This window comes from Triticum urartu, chromosome 5, assembly GCF_003073215.2.
Source record: "Triticum urartu cultivar G1812 chromosome 5, Tu2.1, whole genome shotgun sequence".
NCBI lineage: Eukaryota > Viridiplantae > Streptophyta > Magnoliopsida > Poales > Poaceae > Triticum > Triticum urartu.
In genome coordinates this window covers 543,745,648-543,767,094 of record NC_053026.1, presented here as the reverse complement: position 1 = coordinate 543,767,094, position 21,447 = coordinate 543,745,648, and the positions used below count along the sequence as shown (strand labels likewise).

General features: G+C 44.8%; 2 pseudogenes; both read right to left on the bottom strand.

The window, feature by feature from the left end:
• Positions 1-912: 912 nt before the first annotated feature.
• Positions 913-21,158, bottom strand: LOC125507342 (annotated as a pseudogene).
• Positions 2,852-4,196, bottom strand: LOC125505954 (annotated as a pseudogene).
• Positions 21,159-21,447: the final 289 nt, after the last annotated feature.

Here is a 21,447-nt window from a genome sequence, read left to right as displayed (position 1 = left end):
AAAGGTCGCTCCAGAGATAAGAAATGATATCCATACAACGTTGTGGTGTAGTGAGAAATGCATGTAAGAAAATGCATGATGCATAAAACACAAGATGTCACACATGCCTAATCAGGTTTCAATTCCACTCGGCTGGTGGCATGCAATTGGTGGAGAGGGCTCCGCAAGCCATTGAAAATGCTTTTTGTGCGTGCCCACATAGCATGAGAAAACAGCGACGTCACCGTTTGTTGGCGCGATCAGCTGGTAGGTGTAGTGGTAGTTGTGTTGTGTTGGGTGCTTTCCTGCACCAACAGACAAAAACTGCCAAATTAAAGTTACAAGATGAGGTGAAAAGGATTTAACTGGAAAAAAAGGAAGGGGGCCCACACAGTGAAACTAGGGGAAATGTTTGGGGGCAGGCGGGGGGGGGGGGGGGGGGGGGGTCTGTATCACACTTTAACTGCCATCCCTAGGTGTAAGATTTTGGTTGTGTTTGTGACAGCCGATCACGCCGTTGCCATGTGCTATCTATTGCCTAGGTGGCGCTGTGGTGGATAATAGAACCATAGAAAAGGCTAAAGCCCATCCTAAAAAGAAAAATACCCCCCAAAAAAACCAGTGACATGTCAATTCTGTTAACTGCAAAAAAATTAACTGTAAGAATTCAGGCTATAAATCTGTTCCTACGACCAAAAGAAAAACATTAAACATTGATAAGCCAGAGTCATGCGGGCCTAGAGACCTCTTGTCAGTCTCACACGAACTGAGATACCAGACAGCTAGACATCTAGCAGTATGATAAACATTTCAGTGGATCATGTGGCAAGGGAAACTGAGGAGTACCAAGTGGAAATCTTTGTGGTCAAGACGAAGATAATGGTGTTGCAGCTTCAGTTCCTTGAGACATCCCTAGAGGTCAAATATCCATCATCAAAAATATTGGAGATCTTCATCCACAAGTGAGTGACCAAGATTTGGGCAAGTGTGATAGTATACATGTTCAAGGCAAAAAACAATGAAGAACAATATAGTTAGAGAAGCTTAAAAAAATCAAAGCTCCAATGTTGAAATTCATCTGTTTGTGTACCACCTTGAATTTGCAGGCCATGCCAAGCGCTTGGAGAAATGTGCATTCAGCGTGCTCGGCTTCAAAAAGTACCACCCCGGCCGTCTGCCTTCCCATGGAACCATAAAACCGGCGTCTGGAGGTTTTTAAGAAATCAGCGACACCACATTTGCAGGAAGATTTTGGTATGAAATATGTTCAGTGTAAGCATGGTTGCTGGGCTGTTGTTACCTTTCTGGCTTCAAGTGCCACCCTATCAGCAAATGATTTGCTCAAAGGAACTAAAGCACTGAAAACAACACACCCACCTAAAGTCTTGGGGTCGAGCAGAACACTTGCTATGGCTAGAGCACATGCGAAAGGTGAATGGAAATCAAAATTGTCATTGCTATCTTGACAGCAGAGATGATAGGCGCATATTTCAGGGCTTCACCTCCTTGGCTCAATCCACAAACAAATATGCGTGTAGGACATGTTCCGGCAGCCACCTCTTTGTCTAACATTTCGTGCACATGCTCAATAGCATCTTGGACTCATTCCCCATCTCTAACAGTGGTCTAAGAAACAGAGTGGAGACAAAGAGCAAAATAAATAATAATAATAATATAATGCTATAATAGCAAAATAGGTACTAGCCTGTAAATTCATAGACTTGTGTTAGTTTATCTGTTCTTTGTTCCATTTTGAGTTCTAATGCTCAGCTATTGTAAGTTGTGCACTGATGCCCTTGAATAGTCATGTGGATTCTATGTTTTAAAACTTCAAACTCATGTGAAAATGATGCCATGTTGTTATTTTTAACAGTGCAAAAGATACTAACTTATTATTCTTCAACAACATGTACTTTGTAATAGTCCTATAAACTGACCTGCAAATAACACTAGCAGTTTCAATGTACTAATTATTTACTGTCCGAAACAAAATTGTGAAGCAAGCAGATTGCAGCCTCGACAAGTAACACTAGCCAGTTTTTACTTTTTAGCAGTAGTGCAGGTTGCTGAGGATCAACGAATATATACTGCTGAAGAGACTGCAAGTGGTTACAGTATTCTTAAATGACTCAAGAGCAAACATTTATTTTTGGGGTAATTGAGAGGGGAAATACGGCGGTTATGGGAACCTCCAGGATGCCGAACCATAAAAAAAACAGCAACACCACAAACCAACCGGCCAACAGGATGAGATCACATCACAGATATGTTTCCCCCCTCGAACCATGAACAACACTTGGGCGCGATTCGGGCACCAGGTGCAGTTACCATAGCAGGTGAAAACAGGCATGTTTGGAATTTCAATTCAGAGGTAAAAACAGGCATGCTTGGTATGTCAATTCAGAGGTAAAAACAGGTATGTTTGAAATTCAATAGAAATTCCATAGTATGAAACAGTTCGGTTCCCGTTGAAATCAAAATGCGCGTGTAACTTCTAAAATAGAATGTCTCATGGCATCAAATGTAGTAACATGGCACTAAGTAGCAACCAGAAGTATCCCCCAAAGGTCCAATAGTTAAACCGGAAGAGAAACTCCAAAGGAATAAAACTCTGGCACATACGCCCAAACTCTGGTTACTGAAGATCAACAGGAGTCACAAACAATCTATCTTGGGCACTGTCAGACTAAAATTATGATTATCAATAGACTAAATTCCGTAGTTGTTTGCCTACAGTACTACTGTACATGGTTATGGCATGTAGCCCGTTGTTGTTATCACAGATTTATTTCAATAACAAAAGGAAGAGCACAAAAAGGAAAGAAGATAAGGATAAATATCAGCACATTCACAAGAAGCTAGGATGGATTCACATATAGGTCTAGCCAACATATATAATTATCAGCAAATTCACGGGAAGCTCGCATGGATTCGTACATAATACTATAGGTCTAGCCAACATAAATTCTGATGAACTTACTCATCTCCTCCCAAATATATGTGGACTTCAGGACAAGGCAGCATGATCTAAAGGACAGCAGTGCATATCACATAAATACATACATATATAGGTTGTATATAAAGACACAATACATGCTCTCTAGTCAGGCGATGAGGCATTTCCTCTGTCTAGGTGAAGAGCTTGATGTACTCCATGCAAGCGTCTCTCAGCTTGCTGCAACGATGCTGATCAGCGAGAGCTAACGTGGCGACAACACTCTCGGCATCTAGACCCTTGCAGAGGATGGCCTCACACATCAGCTTGAGCCTGTCCATGGCATACCTGTCTGCAGCCACAAGGAGATGCCTGATCACCTCCCTCTTGTCATGGCTGTCAAGGAGGTCATCCATGGCAGGCAATGAATTTGTGTATATGAAGTGAAGAAATGCTCCGAAGACGGCGGGCTGCATGTCGACAACCTCAGTGCACTGCTTCTCGGTGACGCACATTGCCATTGGCCCATAGAGCTCTGCTTGGAAGACCGGAGACCGCATCACGATTCGTGAGCACGATCTTGTGTGCGTAGAAGGTCTCCCCACTGACATTGATCACCAAGTCTGCTCCTTTCTTCCCCTCAAGCAGCCTTGCGAGATTATTTGACAGGTCAGAGGGTGGCACCTCGATCTCGGGTGTCTTGGTGGTCTTGTTCGCCATGGCCGGTATTTTCTTCAGAAGAACAGTCACATCGCACTAGATCATGATGCAGTCATCCTGCGGGTAGGGGGATGCCTCTAGGAGGTCTCTCTTCATGAACATGTAAGCCCCCCTGACATGGTCGTTCTTGCAGGAGTCGAACACCGGGAAGGATGACGACCGGGAGAAGATGAGTGACAACAGACCGGTGGCCCGGTTGGTAAGCCTCAAGTCGTAGAGCGCCCTCACCACAGAGTTCTTGCTCTGGAGCTCGACGCAGACTGAAACGTGGTCCTTGTATTCAGAACTGAATCCGTCGGGGTAGTAGCGGATGCACCAGTCGTAACCGCCGACGGCGAAGGTGGCAGATCTGATGAAGTTGCCGACGCCGAGGCCCTTGTGCAGCCTGTAGCCGACGACCGTGAACACGTGTGTGCCCCGCGCCGTATCCGGGATGCACGCGGAAGCCGTAGTCGCCGAAGTAGGCCTCTGCGGTGCCGCCATTGCCGGCGCTCATGCGGAGGGGAAATTAGGGCGACGGCGATACGGTTTTCGGCAGCTACCTAATTCTGCTCTATTATGATGCAGAGGCCGGGGGTAAAGCTCCATTTCCAAAAAAAACCTAACTCTGCTCTGCTCGAACTCTCCTCTGTTCTGCTCTACAGCTGGACTGGACTGACCTGTCAAATCCCAGAAGACACTAGAGGGGGGCAGCCCACTCAAATCCCAGCTCAGCTCTGCTCTACAGCTGGACTGGACTGACCTGTCAAATCCCAGAAGCCACTAGAGAGGGGCATCCCGCTCAAATCCCAGCTCAACTCTGCTCTACAGCTGGACTGGACTGACCTGTCAAATCCCAGAAGCCACTAGAGAGGGGCAGCCCGCTCAAATCCCAGCTCAGCTCAGGTACGGTAGGCAATTATCACAATTGCCACTCTTATTTTTTCACAATTATCATAATTGTCATTCTAATTTTTTTTTACTTTTGTCATGGAATGACAATTATGATAAATTTTAAAAATTAAGTGGCAAATTTGAAATGTTAAAATCTAGAGTGGCATAAGAAAAAATGAAAAATATCTAGAGTAGCAAAAACAAAATTTTTACTTCCTTTTCTAAGCACTGGGCCAATGATGATGTTTGCCGATTTGCTCAGCACTGTCGAGTGCAATTACCGTTGTAATCGGAAGATGTCTTTCACTGCCGAGCTCCCGATAAGAGAAACTCAGCAAACTTCAGAACTCAGCATGCACGGCGATTCCAATAGTGGTGCCTACTTGTAAAAAAAAATTGTCTCACGGGCACTATTATTTAAATACTAGTGAATTTGGGGAAATGAGATGATGACGGATTCCTTCGTCGCTACCTTCGTGATTTCCTAGTGCTAGAGCAGAGAGGCGGCATGCTATGCAGAATCCCCTTCCTTCTAGATTGTACAATACTTCCATCAAGGTCACATAACTATTTGAATAATCAGTAGCACCACAATACGTGAATAATCTAGCATGATACAACTAGCGATAAATAAACTGAATGAAGTGTCTTTCACTTCCTTGGTTTATCTCCAGTATCCCAGAGCTCATGGACATATTGAATGGGGATGGAAACAAATGTAATCCAAGCATAACACATCAGCGCAAATTGTCACTCTTGATCTTCATGTAGTCTTGTTTTCAAGCAAGTTCCTAGAAGCATGTATATATAGGATAGGGATGGCATTCTTCATGTGTGAACTTGCATGTGGGTATCGTATTCATTCGTTTTGTGGTTCATGTACCTCACATGAGCTCACATGTAAACATCTGGCTTCCATGTATATTATCTTCAGGTATCTGTACTGAGGAGGCATACGGTTGAGACCCAACACCACGGAACCATAGCCGACCGGCGCTGCCATCGTCCTTCCTATCTCTTTCTCTCTCCCCTCGCCGCTCCTGGAGGCCGTGTGGCGCCGAAGATGGGGCGGTGTGGATTTGGTCCCCGATGGTCTCAAGGATGGAGGAGACATCGACGAGGGGATTTTCTCTGCGTCTTCTTTTGCGTTTGCAACGTAGCGAGTCAGGCTGACGACCCTGATCTCATGCGGCTGGAACGTTGTGTGGAGGCGCATGGTGGGTAAGTGTTGCGGTGATGCGGGAGAGCGGGGGTATGGGTGCCCTTGTTACTCCCCTAGCGGTGCAATGGCCTGGAAGGCAGCTTTCCCCACCTCGGCCATGGGCTATGAAGGTTAGGAAGGGGGCCGGCGTGACGGATTTTGGGTGGCTTCTAGATCTATCAACATCTTCGGTGGCGGTATCGCTACGGCGCCTTGGTGGCAATGGTTGTGTGGCTTTCTCTATGGGTGGTGTGGCGCGACGGCCGTCGACCTCATCTGAAGGCGATGCACGAGTTTTGGGATTGGGGTGGCGGCCCTGGTTCTTCAATGAGGGCGACATCATGGTCATGTGGACGATGTGGTGGTCGGATTTGGAGATGGCAAGTGCCTTCTCCGAGGACGGCAGCGGTATGGGATGCCGCCTCTAACTCCGGATCATGTTGCATCCGGCTCGGGTGCTACACACGATGATTCTTCCGAGTGCGCATGTCATGCCTATCGCCGGTAGGTGCAACGCATGGCGACTCATGCAGTGGCACCAAGTCATGCCTACTGCCAAAAGATGCTACGCACAAGTGGCTTCAATAGAGGCGGAAATTCATATATGATGCTGCTGGATCAAAGGTAGGGAGACAGTGATGGGAGGCAAGGAGGTATGAGATATCATTGTCTTCCGGTATATTCTCCAGAGGTATCTGGTTATCTAGGCGCCGATAGTCCGAGGATGATAGTAGGGGCCGCGTCAACGATGAGTTTGTGCACTTTGGCGGAAATACAAGATCTCTTATCAGGCTATGCCTACGCGTGCCTACGTCATGTCCTTCACAAAGGTGGTGGATCAAAACTCGGGTTTGGGGATGAAAATCCCGTGACAGGCCTATGGTTGCACTTTTCATCATCGGCGCACATGCGCCGATTCTTTCTTGAAAGCTTAGCCTAGGAACTGTGTACTTTTCGTTTGTTTCTTTCTTTTACCATAGAGTTTGTAGTTGGATTGTGGAGCTACTGTCGTGAGGCATGCAACCTCGCATTTTTTGGGTCGATTTTGTTCGGCTAATGAATTTTCTTTCTTTAGTAATATATGGTTGTGGATCCAGAGGCGGGGGTTATCCTTCTTTTCGAAGAAGAAATATGCTCTCTTGGTGGTCATTTATGAATTATGAATATAAAATACACTCAAAAACTAAGGAAAGGTTATTAGTGCTTCATGTTAGTTGTGGTGTAGCTAGCGAGAAGTGCATGTAAAATAGATTTATATGTGTGACAAAACATGTGAAGTTGCAGACCCTAATGAGATTTCAATGTCCATCCATTTCCTTTGGTAAGTTGGTGTTGGTAGAAGTGCTTACTATACCATCTAAAAATTTGTACAGAAAGATAACCAAATTTCCTAGCAAAAAATAAAGGTCATTTAGTGGGTAACCAAATTCCTATTGCATGACTTTTCATATTACAAGCAATGGGAGAAGGATATACCTCAGTTGAGCATATATTTTAAGTGCCTAGTTTTTGGGTAGCCGGTAAAAGCTCTGCTTGAAATGAATGGTAGGGAAAAGACAGAAATTTGAATAGCATGCTTCTGAATCCTACAGAAATGAAGAATTTACATAGGTTAGCCATTTGAAATGTAGGATAGGGAAAAACACAGGAAACCTTTTGGTGGACATGAACATATATCCTTTTGGTAAATGCTGACATCGCTTTGCCTTGATTGCACAATGGTTCTGGATATGGTGATTTTTCCAGCATAATGACCTGCAAACCAATGCGAGTAGTTGCTGCGCGAAAATTTGGGTTTGCACATCAACCATCTGAAAAAAAGTAATAAAACACCTTCGAAATTGAGATGGTCCCTTGAGAAATAACCAATCAAACATGCTCATCTGACGCAATAAAATTAGATCTAACAATAAATAAATAATAACTAGCTACACACATGCAACAAGATAATTTTTGTCTGTACCAAACATTCTAATGGTCAAAGGTGAGAGCGATGCTTGTTAATTGTTGCCGCGCACCCGCGATCACTGGCAGCCTGCGTGCCGGGTCGCTCCGACACCCGAAGACCACCGCACGCGACACACCGCCAGGCCGAGTTGTGACTTGAACCTTTTGCACCACGCGCTGCTTGCTTCTTCCTTAGCTACCGCCTGCCGTCCTAGACGAAATTGCTGTCGGCCCTGCTTGGCGGTGCATTGTTTATTCTTGCCTTTGTGTCAGCACGATTGTACACGGAACATTGTTTCACTTTAGGTGATGAGCAGATTAATACGTGTGCCTTTTTGCCAGTGCGTGAGATTGGAAGGTGAAACGTGAAAGCGCCTCACAGCGCTCAAGTTCGCATCAAGAAAGTTTCTAGTAGATCAAACCAAATGTTTCATTTCTTCTGAAGTGTGAAGGATAGGAAGCCAATCCTCTAGAATTTTGTTTCTATTCTGAATTCCTGAAGGCATTAAATGAAGTTTTCGTATCGAATTCCGCCACAAATTGAGAATTTCAAACACCCCTCAAGGTTCTAAACAACTACTCACTAGTAGAAAAAGGGTCATTAGGCCCGGTTCATAAGGGCCTTTAGTCCCGGTTTTCGAACCGGGACTAAAGGGTCGTTACTAAAGGCCCCCTCTTTAGTCCCGGTTCTTACACGAACCGGGACTAAAGGCCCTCCACGTGGCCGCTAGCTAGAGCTCCACCAGCTCCATCTTTAGTCCCGGTTGGTAACATCAACCGAGACTAAAGTTTTTTTTTTTGAATTTTTTTGAATTTTTTTCTTGATTTTCAAATTTCTGAATTATTTTATAATTTAATCTCTAATCACCCACCCCTCATCATTGCTCAATTTAACCTCTAATCTCTAATCACCCCTCATCATTTCAAATCATCTAACTTTTCGACCGGTCACCCATCCCTCTCACTACTCCAGCCCGAGCACGCTTAACTTTTGGGTTCTATTCTCCTTCGTTTCCAAATCTACACTTGTTGTTTTCCTGACAATAGTAAGATGTCAATCCTATTAACCCTCGAGAGTTTGGTTTAAGCATGAAGTCACACATTTCACTGTTTGATAGGGATGGCAGTTTTGCCCATGGGTATGGGTACCCGCGGGTACCCTACCCGAAAACAATGGGTATGGGCAAGACTTGAAGAGATTTTCTACCCACGGGTAATGGGTACCCATACCCGCAAAATATATGGGTAGGGCATGGGTAAGAAATTGTGCCCATGGGTAACCCAATAGATACCCCCCAAAAAATGAAAATAACTCATATAACATGTGGGGATAACATCCAACTCATAAGGTCCAACCCTAAATCTCGTATTCCTTAAACAAGTCATAGCTCATAGGCTCATAATCACCTGCTCGTCACTCCTCATACGTCCTATGTGACTCCTCAAAAAGATGAAATATCGACTCTTCACTACCAGACTCTTGTCGAATACTCGATCCAGCGATCGCCAATTCGCACCTCCGCCTTCCACTACGTCGGCCTTCCACCAACCGCTGCTCATAATCCCCTGATGCCTCCAAGAGGCCACCCACTGGAGGAGGCCACATACGTGCTATACTACTCTACCATGATCATTTGAATTTTGAACTCATTTCTCTACCTCTTAAGAATTTGAATGCTATATATTGTACCCAATGGATATCCATTGGATATAGGATACCCGATGGGTATGGACATGGGTGTCAGTTTATACCCATGGATATTGAAGTGGGTGGGTATAAAAAGTTTGTATGGGTATGGGTTTGGGTAGAAGGAGGTTGTACCCCCCCCCTATCCTACCCATTGCCATCCCTACTTTTTGAGTTTGAAACTATTATTTTACAAAACAATAATTATTTAGTAACACTAATATTTATTGAATAAATAGTTTGACCATATTTTGACCAGATTTGACCAAAATTCAAAAAAACCGAAATAATTATTTAGTAACACTAATATTTCTTGAATAAGTAGTTTGACCATTGTTAGACCACAATTTGACTGGATTTGACAAAAATTCAAAAGAACTGAAATAATTATTTAGTAACACTAATGTTCTTGAATAATTATTTAATAACACTAATACTTCTTGAATAAGTAGTTTGACCAGATATAATGAAAATAAGAAAAAAAACTGAAATTTGAGCATAACTTTTTTTCCTTTTAGAATTTGAGAATTCTAAAAATTTGCAAACAGGCGGATTTTCGTTCTGAACATTTTGATATATTATACGTTTTTTTCCGACATCGTATACAAAAGTTATAGCCGTTTTACATTTTCCCTACATTTTTTTGCAAAACATGTCCAAATTTAAGTTTTTAAATTTTCCTAACTAGTAGATGTAGTAATTGTTGGGAAACGCAGTAATTTCAAAAAATTTCCTACGCACACGCAAGATCATGGTGATGTATAGCAACGAGAGGGGACAGTGTTGTCTACGTACCATCGTAGACCGCAACGGTAGCGTTGACGCAACGTAGAGGAAGTAGTCGTACGTCTTCCCGATCCGACCGATCCAAGCACCGTTACTCCGGCACCTCTGAGTTCTTAGCACACGTACAGCTCGATGACGCTCCCCAGGCTCCGATCCAGCAAAGCTTCGGGGATGAGTTCCGTCAGCACAACGGCGTGGTGACGATGATGATGTTCTACCGACGCAGGGCTTCGCCTAAGAACTACAACGATATGATCGAGGTGGAATATGGTGGCAGGGGGCACCACACACGGCTAAGGAACGATCACGTGGATCAACTTGTGTGTGTAGAGGTGCCCCCTGCCCCCGTATATAAAGGAGCCAAGGGGGAGGAGGCGCCGGCCAGGTGTGGCGCGCCAAGGGGGAGTCCTACTCCCACCGGGAGTAGGACTCCTAGTTGGACAAGGAGAGAGAGGGGGAAAGAGGAGGAAGAGAGGAAGGAAAGGGGGGCGCCGCCCCCCTTCCCTTGTCCTATTCGGACTAGGAAGGGGAGGGGCGCGCGGCCACCTCTTGCCTTCTTCTCTCTTCTCCCTCAAGGCCCATGTAGGCCCAATAACCCCCCGGGGGGTTCCGGTAACCCCCCGGTACTCCGGTAAAATGCCGATTTCACCCGGAACAATTCCGATGTCCAAATATAGGCTTCCAATATATCAATCTTTATGTCTCGACCATTTCGAGACTCGTCGTCATGTCCGTGATCACATCCGGGACTCCGAACTAACTTCGGTACATCAAAATGCATAAACTCATAATAACTGTCATCGTAACGTTAAGCGTGCGGACCCTACGGTTCGAGAACAATGTAGACATGACTGAGACAAATCTCCGGTCAATAACCAATAGCGGGACCTGGATGCCCATATTGGCTGCTACATATTCTACGAAGATCTTTATCGGTCAGACCGCATAACAACATACGTTGTTCCCTTTCTCATCGGTATGTTACTTGCCCGAGATTCGATCGTCGGTATCCAATACCTAGTTCAATCTCGTTACCGGCAAGTCTCTTTACTCGTTCTGTAATACATCATCTCGCAACTAACTCATTAGTTGCAATGCTTGCAAGGCTTATGTGATGTGCATTACCGAGAGGGCCCAGAGATACCTCTCCGACAATCGGAGTGACAAATCCTAATCTCGAAATATGCCAACCCAACATCTACCTTTGGAGACACCTGTAGAGCTCCTTTATAATCACCCATTTACGTTGTGACGTTTGGTAGCACACAAAGTGTTCCTCTGGCAAACGGGAGTTGCATAATCTCATAGTCATAGGAACATGTATAAGTCATGAAGAAAGCAATAGCTACATACTAAACGATCGGGTGCTAAGCTAATGGAATGGGTCATATCAATCAGATCATTCACCTAATGATGTGATCCCGTTAATCAAATAACAACTCTTTGTCCATGGTTAGGAAACATAACTATCTTTGATTAACGAGCTAGTCAAGTAGAGGCATACTAGTGACACTGAGTTTGTCTATGTATTCACACATGTATTATGTTTCCGGTTAATACAATTCTAGCATGAATTATAAACATTTATCATGATATAAGGAAATAAATAATAACTTTATTATTGCCTCTAGGGCATATTTCCTTCAGTCTCCCACTTGCACTAGAGTCAATAATCTAGATTACACAGTAATGATTCTAACACCCATGGAGTCTTGGTGCTGATCATGTTTTGCTCGTGGAAGAGGCTTAGTCAATGGGTCTGCAATATTCAGATCCGTATGTATCTTGAAAATCTCTATGTCTACCACCTGGACTAGATCCCGGACGGAATTGAAGCGTCTCTTGATGTGCTTAGTTCTCTTGTGAAATCTGGATTTCTTTGCCAAGGCAATTGCACGAGTATTGTCACAAAAGATTTTCATTGGACCCGATGCACTAGGTATGACACCTAGATCGGATATGAACTCCTTCATCCAGACTCCTTCATTTGCTGCTTCTGAAGCAGCTATGTACTCTGCTTCACATGTAGTTCCCGCTACGACGCTTTGTTTAGAACTGCACCAACTTACAGCTCCTCCGTTTAATGTAAATACGTATCCGGTCTGCGATTTAGAATCGTCCGGATCAGTGTCAAAGCTTGCATCAACGTAACATTTTACGATGAGCTCTTTGTCACCTCCATATACGAGAAACATATCCTTAGTCCTTTTCAGGTATTTCAGGAAGTTCTTGACCGCTGTCCAGTGATCCACTCCTGGATTACTTTGGTACCTCCCTGCTAAGCTTATAGCAAGGCACACATCAGGTCTGGTACACAGCATTGCATACATGATAGAGCCTATGGCTGAAGCATAGGGAACATCTTTCATTTTCTCTCTATCTTCTGCAGTGGTCGGGCGTTGAGTCTGACTCAACTTCACACCGTGCAACACAGGCAAGAACCCTTTCTTTGCTTGATCCATTTTGAACTTTTTCAAAATCTTGTCAAGGTATGTGCTTTGTGAAAGTCCAATTAGGCGTCTTGATCTATCTCTATAGATCTTTATGCCTAATATGTAAGCAGCTTCACCGAGGTCTCTTTCATTGAAAAACTCTTATTCAAGTATCCCTTTATGCTATCCAGAAATTCTATATCATTTCCAATCAGTAATATGTCATCCACATATAATATCAGAAATGCTACAGAGCTCCCACTCACTTTCTTGTAAATACAGGCTTCTCCGAAAGTCTGTATAAAACCAAATGCTTTGATCACACTATCAAAACATTTATTCCAACTCCGAGAGGCTTGCACCAGTCCATAAATGGATCGCTGGAGCTTGCACACTTTGTTAGCTCCCTTTGGATCGACAAAACCTTCCGGTTGCATCATATACAACTCTTCTTCCAGAAATCCATTCAGGAATGCAGTTTGGACATCTATCTGCCAAATTTCATAATCATAAAATGCGGCAATTGCTAACATGATTCGGACAGACTTAAGCATCGCTACAGGTGAGAAGGTCTCATCGTAGTCAACCCCTTGAACTTGTCGAAAACCTTTTGCGACAAGTCAAGCTTTGTAGACAGTAATATTACCGTCAGCGTCAGTCTTCTTCTTGAAGATCCATTTATTCTCAATTGCTTGCTGATCATCGGGCAATTCAACCAAAGTCCATACTTTGTTCTTATACATGGATCCCATCTCAGATTTCATGGCTTCAAGCCATTTTGCGGAATCTGGGCTCACCATCGCTTCTTCATAGTTCGTAGGTTCATCATGATCTAGTAGCATGACTTCCAGAACTGGATTACCGTACCACTCTGGCGCGGATCTCACTCTGGTTGATCTACGAGGTTCAGTAGTACCTTGATCTGAAGTTTCATGATCATCATCATTAGCTTCCTCACTAACTGGTGTAGGTGTCACTGAAACAGTTTTCTGTGATGTACTACTTTCCAATAAGGGAGCAGGTACAGTTACCTCGTCAAGTTCTACTTTCCTCCCACTCACTTCTTTCGAGAGAAACTCCTTCTTCAGAAAGTTTCCGAATTTAGCAACAAAAGTCTTGCCTTCGGATTTGTGATAGAAGGTGTATCCAATAGTTTCCTTTGGATATCCTATGAAGACACATTTCTCCGATTTGGGTTCGAGCTTATCAGGTTGAATCTTTTTCACATAAGCATCGCAGCCCCAAACTTTCAGAAACGACAACTTTGGTTTCTTGCCAAACCACAGTTCATAAGGCATCGTCTCAACGGATTTTGATGGTGCCCTATTTAACGTGAATGCGGCCGTCTCTAGAGCGTATCCCCAAAACGATAGCGGTAAATCAGTAAGAGACATCATAGATCGCACCATATCTAGTAAAGTACGATTACGACGTTCGGACACACCATTACGCTGTGGTGTTCCGGGTGGCGTGAGTTGCGAAACTTTTCCACAATTTTTCAAATGTACACCAAACTCGTAACTCAAATATTCTCCTCCACGATCAGATCGTAGAAACTTTATTTTCTTGTTACGATGATTTTCAACTTCACTCTGAAATTCTTTGAACTTTTCAAATATTTCATACTTATGTTTTATTAAGTAGATATACCCATATCTGCTTAAGTCATCTGTGAAGGTGAGAAAATAACGATATCCGCCACGAGCCTCAATATTCATCGGACCACATACATCTGTATGTATGATCTCCAACAAATCTGTTGCTCTTTCCATAGTACCGGAGAACGGTGTTTTAGTCATCTTTCCCATGAGGCACGGTTCGCAAGTACCAAGTGATTCATAATCAAGTGGTTCCAAAAGTCCATCAGTATGGAGTTTCTTCATGCGCTTTACACCGATATGACCTAAACGGCAGTGCCACAAATAAGTTGCACCATCATTATGAACTCTGCATCTTTTGACTTCAACATTATGAATATGTGTATCACTACTATCGAGATTCAACAAGAATAGACCACTCTTCAAGGGTGCATGACCATAAAAGATATTACTCATATAAATAGAACAACCATTATTCTCTGATTTAAATGAATAACCGTCTCGCATTGAACAAGATCCAGATATAATGTTCATGCTCAATGCTGGCACCAAATAACAATTATTTAGGTCTAATACTAATCCCGAAGGTAGATGTAGAGGTAGCGTGCCGACCGCGATCACATCAACTTTGGAACCGTTTCCCACGCGCATCGTCACCTCATCCTTAGCCAATCTTCGCTTAATCCGTAGTCCCTGTTTCGAGTTGCAAATATTAGCAACAGAACCAGTATCAAATACCCAGGTGCTACTGCGAGCATTAGTAAGGTACACATCAATAACATGTATATCACATATACCTTGTTCACCTTGCCATCCTTCTTATCCGCCAAATACTTGGGGCAGTTCCGCTTCCAGTGACCAGTCTGCCTGCAGTAGAAGCACTCAGTTTCAGGCTTAGGTCCAAACTTGGGTTTCTTCTCTTGAGCAGCAACTTGCTTGCCGTTTTTCTTGAAGTTCCCCTTCTTCTTTCCTTTGCCCTTTTTCTTGAAACTAGTGGTCTTGTTGACCATCAACACTTGATGCTCCTTTTTGATTTCTACCTCCGCAGATTTCAGCATTGCGAAGAGCTCGGGAATAGTCTTGTTCATCCCTTGCATATTATAGTTCATCACGAAGCTCTTGTAGCTTGGTGGCAGTGATTGGAGAATTCTGTCAATGACGCAATCGTCTGGAAGATTAACTCCCAATTGAATCAAGTGATTATTATACCCAGACATTTTGAGTATATGCTCAATAACAGAACTGTTCTCCTCCATCTTGCAGCTATAGAACTTATTGGAGACTTCATATCTCTCAATCCGGGCATTTGCTTGAAATATTAACTTCAACTCCTGGAACATCTCATATGCTCCATGACGTTCAAAACGTCGTTGAAGTCCCGATTCTAAGCCGTAAAGCATGGCACATTGAACTATCGAGTAGTCATCAGCTTTGCTCTACCAGACGTTCATAACATCTGGTGTTGCTCCAGCAGCAGGCCTGGCACCCAGCGGTGCTTCCAGGACGTAATTCTTCTGTGCAGCAATGAGGATAATCCTCAAGTTACGGACCCAGTCCGTGTAATTGCTACCATCATCTTTCAACTTTGCTTTCTCAAGGAACGCATTAAAATTCAACGGAACAACAGCACGAGCCATCTATCTACAATCAAACATAAACAAGCAAGACACTATCAGGTACTAAGTTCATGATAAATTTAAGTTCAATTAATCATATTACTTAAGAACTCCCACTTAGATAGACATCCCTCTAATCCTCTAAGTGATCACATGATCCAAATCAACTAAACCATGTCCGATCATCACGTGAGATGGAGTAGTTTCATTGGTGAACATCATTATGTTGATCATATCTACTATATGATTCATGCTCGACCTTTCGGTCTCCGTGTTCCGAGGCCATATCTGTATATGCTTGGCTCGTCAAGTATAACCTGAGTATTCCGCGTGTGCAACTGTTTTGCACCCGTTGTATTTGAACGTAGAGCGTATCACACCCGATCATCACGTGGTGTCTCAGCACGAAGAACTTTCGCAACGGTGCATACTCAGGGAGAACACTTCTTGATAATTTAGTGAGAGATCATCTTATAATGCTACCGTCAATCAAAGCAAGATAAGATGCATAAAAGATAAACATCACATGCAATCAATATAAGTGATATGATATGGCCATCATCATCTTGTGCCTTTGATCTTAATCTCCGAAGCACCGTCATGATCACCATCGTCACCGGCGCGACACCTTGATCTCCATCGTAGCATCGTTGTCGTCTCGCCAATGTTATGCTTCCACGACTATCGCTACCGCTTAGTGATAAAGTAAAGCATTACATCGCGATTGCATTGCATACAATAAAGCGACAACCATATGGCTCCTGCCAGTTGCCGATAACTCGGTTACAAAACATGATCATCTCATACAATAAAATTTAGCATCATGTCTTGACCATATCACATCACAACATGCCCTGCAAAAACAAGTTAGACGTCCTCTACTTTGTTGTTGCAAGTTTTACGTGGCTGCTACGGGCTTTAAGCAAGAACCGATCTCACCTACGCATCAAAACCACAACGATAGTTTGTCAAGTTGATGCCGTTTTAACCTTCGCAAGGACCGGGCGTAGCCATACTCGGTTCAACTAAAGTTGGAGAAACAGTCACCGGCAAGCCACCTTTGTGCAAAGCACGTCGGGAGAACCGGTCTCGCGTAAGCGTACGCGTAATGTCGGTCCGGGCCGCTTCATCCAACAATACCGCCGAACCAAAGTATGACATGCTGGTAGGCAGTATGACTTATATCGCCCACAACTCACTTGTGTTCTACTCGTGCATATAACATCAAACCACAAAACCTGGCTCGGATGCCACTGTTGGGGAACGCAGTAATTTCAAAAAAAATCCTACGCACACGCAAGATCATGGTGATGTATAGCAACAAGAGGGGAGAGTGTTGTCTACGTACCCTCGTAGACCGCAACGGAAGCGTTGACGCAACGTAGAGGAAGTAGTCGTACGTCTTCCCGATCCGACCGATCCAAGCACCGTTACTCCGGCACCTCCGAGTTCTTAGCACACGTACAGCTCGATGACGCTCCCCGGGCTCCGATCCAGCAAAGCTTCGGGGATGAGTTCCGTCAGCACAACGGCGTGGTGACGATGATGATGTTCTACCGACGCAGGGCTTCGCCTAAGCACTACAACGATATGATCGAGGTGGAATATGGTGGCAGGGGGGACCGCACACGGCTAAGGAACGATCACGTGCATCAACTTGTATGTGTAGAGGTGCCCCCTGCCCCCGTATATAAAGGAGCCAAGGGGGAGGGGGCGGCCGGCTAGGTGTGGCGCGCCAAGGGGGAGTCCTACTCCCACCGGGAGTAGGACTCCTAGTTGGACAAGGAGAGAGAGGGGGAAAGAGGAGGAAGAGAGGAAGGAAAGGGGGGGCGCCGCCCCCCTTCCCTTGTCCTATTCGGACTAGGAAGGGGAGGGGCGCGCGGCCACCTCTTGCCTTCTTCTCTCTTCTCCCTCAAGGCCCATGTAGGCCCAATAACCCCCCGGGGGGTTCCGGTAACCCCCCGGTACTCCGGTAAAATGCCGATTTCACCCGGAACAATTCCGATGTCCAAATATAGGCTTCCAATATATCAATCTTTATGTCTCGACCATTTCGAGACTCGTCGTCATGTCCGTGATCACATCCGGGACTCCGAACTAACTTCGGTACATCAAAATGCATAAACTCATAATAACTGTCATCGTAACGTTAAGCGTGCGGACCCTACGGTTCGAGAACAATGTAGACATGACTGAGACAAATCTCCGGTCAATAACCAATAGCGGGACCTGGATGCCCATATTGGCTCCTACATATCCTACGAAGATCTTTATCGATCAGACCGCATAACAACATACGTTGTTCCCTTTGTCATCGGTATGTTACTTGCCCGAGATTCGATCGTCGGTATCCAATACCTAGTTTCAATCTCGTTACTGGCAAGTCTCTTTACTCGTTCTGTAATACATCATCTCGCAACTAACTCATTAGTTGCAATGCTTGCAAGGCTTATGTGATGTGCATTACCGAGAGGGCCCAGAGATACCTCTCCGACAGTCGGAGTGACAAATCCTAATCTCGAAATACGCCAACCCAACATCTACCTTTGGAGACACCTGTAGAGCTCCTTTATAATCACCCATTTACGTTGTGACGTTTGGTAGCACACAAAGTGTTCCTCCGGCAAACGGGAGTTGCATAATCTCATAGTCATAGGAACATGTATAAGTCATGAAGAAAGCAATAGCAACATACTAAACGATCGGGTGCTAAGCTAATGGAATGGGTCATGTCAATCAGATCATTCACCTAATGATGTGATCCCGTTAATCAAATAACAACTCTTTGTCCATGGTTAGGAAACATAACCATCTTTGATTAACGAGCTAGTCAAGTAGAGGCATACTAGTGACACTGAGTTTGTCTATGTATTCACACATGTATTATGTTTTCGGTTAATACAATTCTAGCATGAATAATAAACATTTATCATGATATAAGGAAATAAATAATAACTTTATTATTGCCTCTAGGGCATATTTCCTTCAGTAATATAACTACCTCTCGAAGGATTTTATTTTTTGAAGTGTTTATCATTTTCTTTTGATTTTTTCAAAACAAAAAAGGCGATCCACAGGGGGGAGGGGGGTAGAGTTTGAAAATGGGACCTTTAGTCCCGGTTTGAGACACGAACCGGGGCTAAAGGGTGCCCTTTAGCCCCGGTTCGTGTCTCAAACCGGGACTAAAGGTCTAATATTTAGTCTCGGTTTGAGACACAAACCGGGACTAAAGGGCATCACACCCTTTAGTCTCGGTTTGTGTCTCAAACCGGGACTAAAGGGCTCAGGTGAACCGGGACTAATGCCTTAGCCGCACGAACCGTGACCAATGCTCACATTAGTCTCGGTTTGTGACTGAACCGGGACTAATGTGAATATTGCCCTGTGACCAAAGCCCTGTTTTCTACTAGTGACTCTTGTCTTGTAGACACTCCTATATTTACATATTGAATTTAGAGAAATGAGATAGCTTTCCATGAGACGTATCACATTGTACATTACTAATTTACTATGGCATATCATTTTCTCACCAAAAGGGCCATCCGCAACCAAGTAGAAAAACACAGGTGATAAAACACATGAATAAACCAGTGTGGTACAACTACCGAGAAACAAAACAGATGAAATGCCGTCGTGTCTCTTTGTTTTCCTCCAGTATCTCAGATTTCACAAATACATTAAGCGGGTAAGGGAAGAAAACGTAAGCCTAGCATGACTCATTCCCAAGGATTATCACTCTCAGTCTGCAGTAGTTTTGTTTTCAATCAAGTTCTTGTCATTCAGAAAGTGTGAACTTGCATGTGAGTTTGGTATTCATTCATTTTGCAAATAATGTACCAACAAGAGTTCATGTGGAAACAACATGATGCTTCGTTTGGTGGTCATTTAGGAGTTGTGCATAAGACTGCTCTCAAAAGGTAAGAAATGTTATGTGTGCTTGCTGTTAGTGTGGTGTAACGAGAAACGCATGTAGAAAATTAAAATGTGTGATATCCCCAATCTGATTTCAGTTTCACCCTTTACCTCCAGTGAATCCCTGACATATGTGTGATATCCCTTTGGATGAGCCATTTTAATTTCAATTTCACCCTGACGAACACGATTGAAAGGCAAAAGCTTTCCTAGATAGAAACGTCACAATGCCGGCAGCGCCCACCGATGTCAAATATTATTGCAAAATTATGGAAGCAAATGGAACATCAGTTAGTCATCATCTCAAGTGCAGACGTGTAGGACCAACTGAAATGGATCATTTTCCATCGATTTTTTTTCCTTTGACATGGATCATTTTTTTTGGATGAACAGGGAGGCCTCTCCCCGGTTCCATTAACAGGAATGAAACCATCGGAATCTTTTACAGCCCCAGCTTATGTTCGAGGGTTCGTACTTATTACAGTCACACGACTCGCGCATCAGTGAAGCTGATGCCTAGGCAGGAAATACAGAGAAAATATAAACGAGCTGGATGAGCTAAGCTCCTAGCGCTCTAAACTTTCAGTGGCAGCCAGAGGAAGCGAAACACAGGGGAGTCTGCAGGAAGCCGAGTCACATTGCGATCGCGTCCCCTTCTTTTCTGAACTTGAGCGGCGGCGCCAGAGCAGCTTTGGGGCGACCAGCAGATCGCAAGGGTGGAGAAGGCCCATCGGGCGCCGACGAAGGTGATGGGCTCGTTTACCGCGACTTTGTCATTGGTGTCTCGCTTCTTGACATGGATAATTCTCAGTACAAAGGGAAAGACAGAAAAAAATACTCACTTCGCTCGGAGGTTCATGGAGCGTTACGAGCCGGAGAAGAAGGCAAAGCCGCAGCAGGACTGCCTGCTCCTCGGGGCGCCACGGTCCACACTTCTCCCTGGGTCGTCGCTGGAGCCACCGCCCCCCTCATCGGCCCATCGCTCGCAGTACTGGAGCTCGTTGGGCGCCAGCTCGTGGGCGAGCCCGTCCTACACCTTTAACTCGCAGCTCATGCCGAGCCGTCCCCGCAGGCAAGTTCGAGCAGGTCGTACCTCCCTGGCTGAGTCCGAAGACGAACACGTCCTCCGGCCTCGTCCCGGCAGATATCTCCCAGTCGATCATGGCGTGCACGCTCTCCACCGCTCTCAGCACGTCCGCCTCGCCCCTCGCGGATTTCTGCAAGAGTCACAAAAACCGAGGTGAACTTCCTCGTGACATGTGATCTGTGTGATGGTCGAGCTCTTACGGAGGTGATGGGCGTGTCCTAGATGTCGAACCATCAACAGGCCACCTGATGCAGAACACGTACGAATTAGACATGAGAGTGTTAAGCTCAAGCGTCAAGCAAGCAAGCAATGGAAGTCAAGGAGGTCCGATGTATACGTACGGTTGCATGTGACGGGTGCGGTGGGCGCCGTGGGGAAGGCCCATCGGGCGCCGACGAAGGTGATGGGCTCGTTGGCGCGCCCGCTGTCCCCCAGCTCATGCAGCCAGAACACGAACCGCTACGACTGAGGCTCCGCCGGCGGGGGCTCCTCCATTTCCCGGCCTAGAAGAACAGAGCAGAGCAGAGCAGGGGAGGGGAAAGTAATGGTCAGCGGGCCAGACATGGAATCTGGCTAGCTATAGGAAGCTCTTCCGCAGTTTCTGACTTCCACGTGCTCACTTGTGACGAGGGGTTGACCTGGGATGCCATCGTCAAGATTCGACCTCGAAGAAT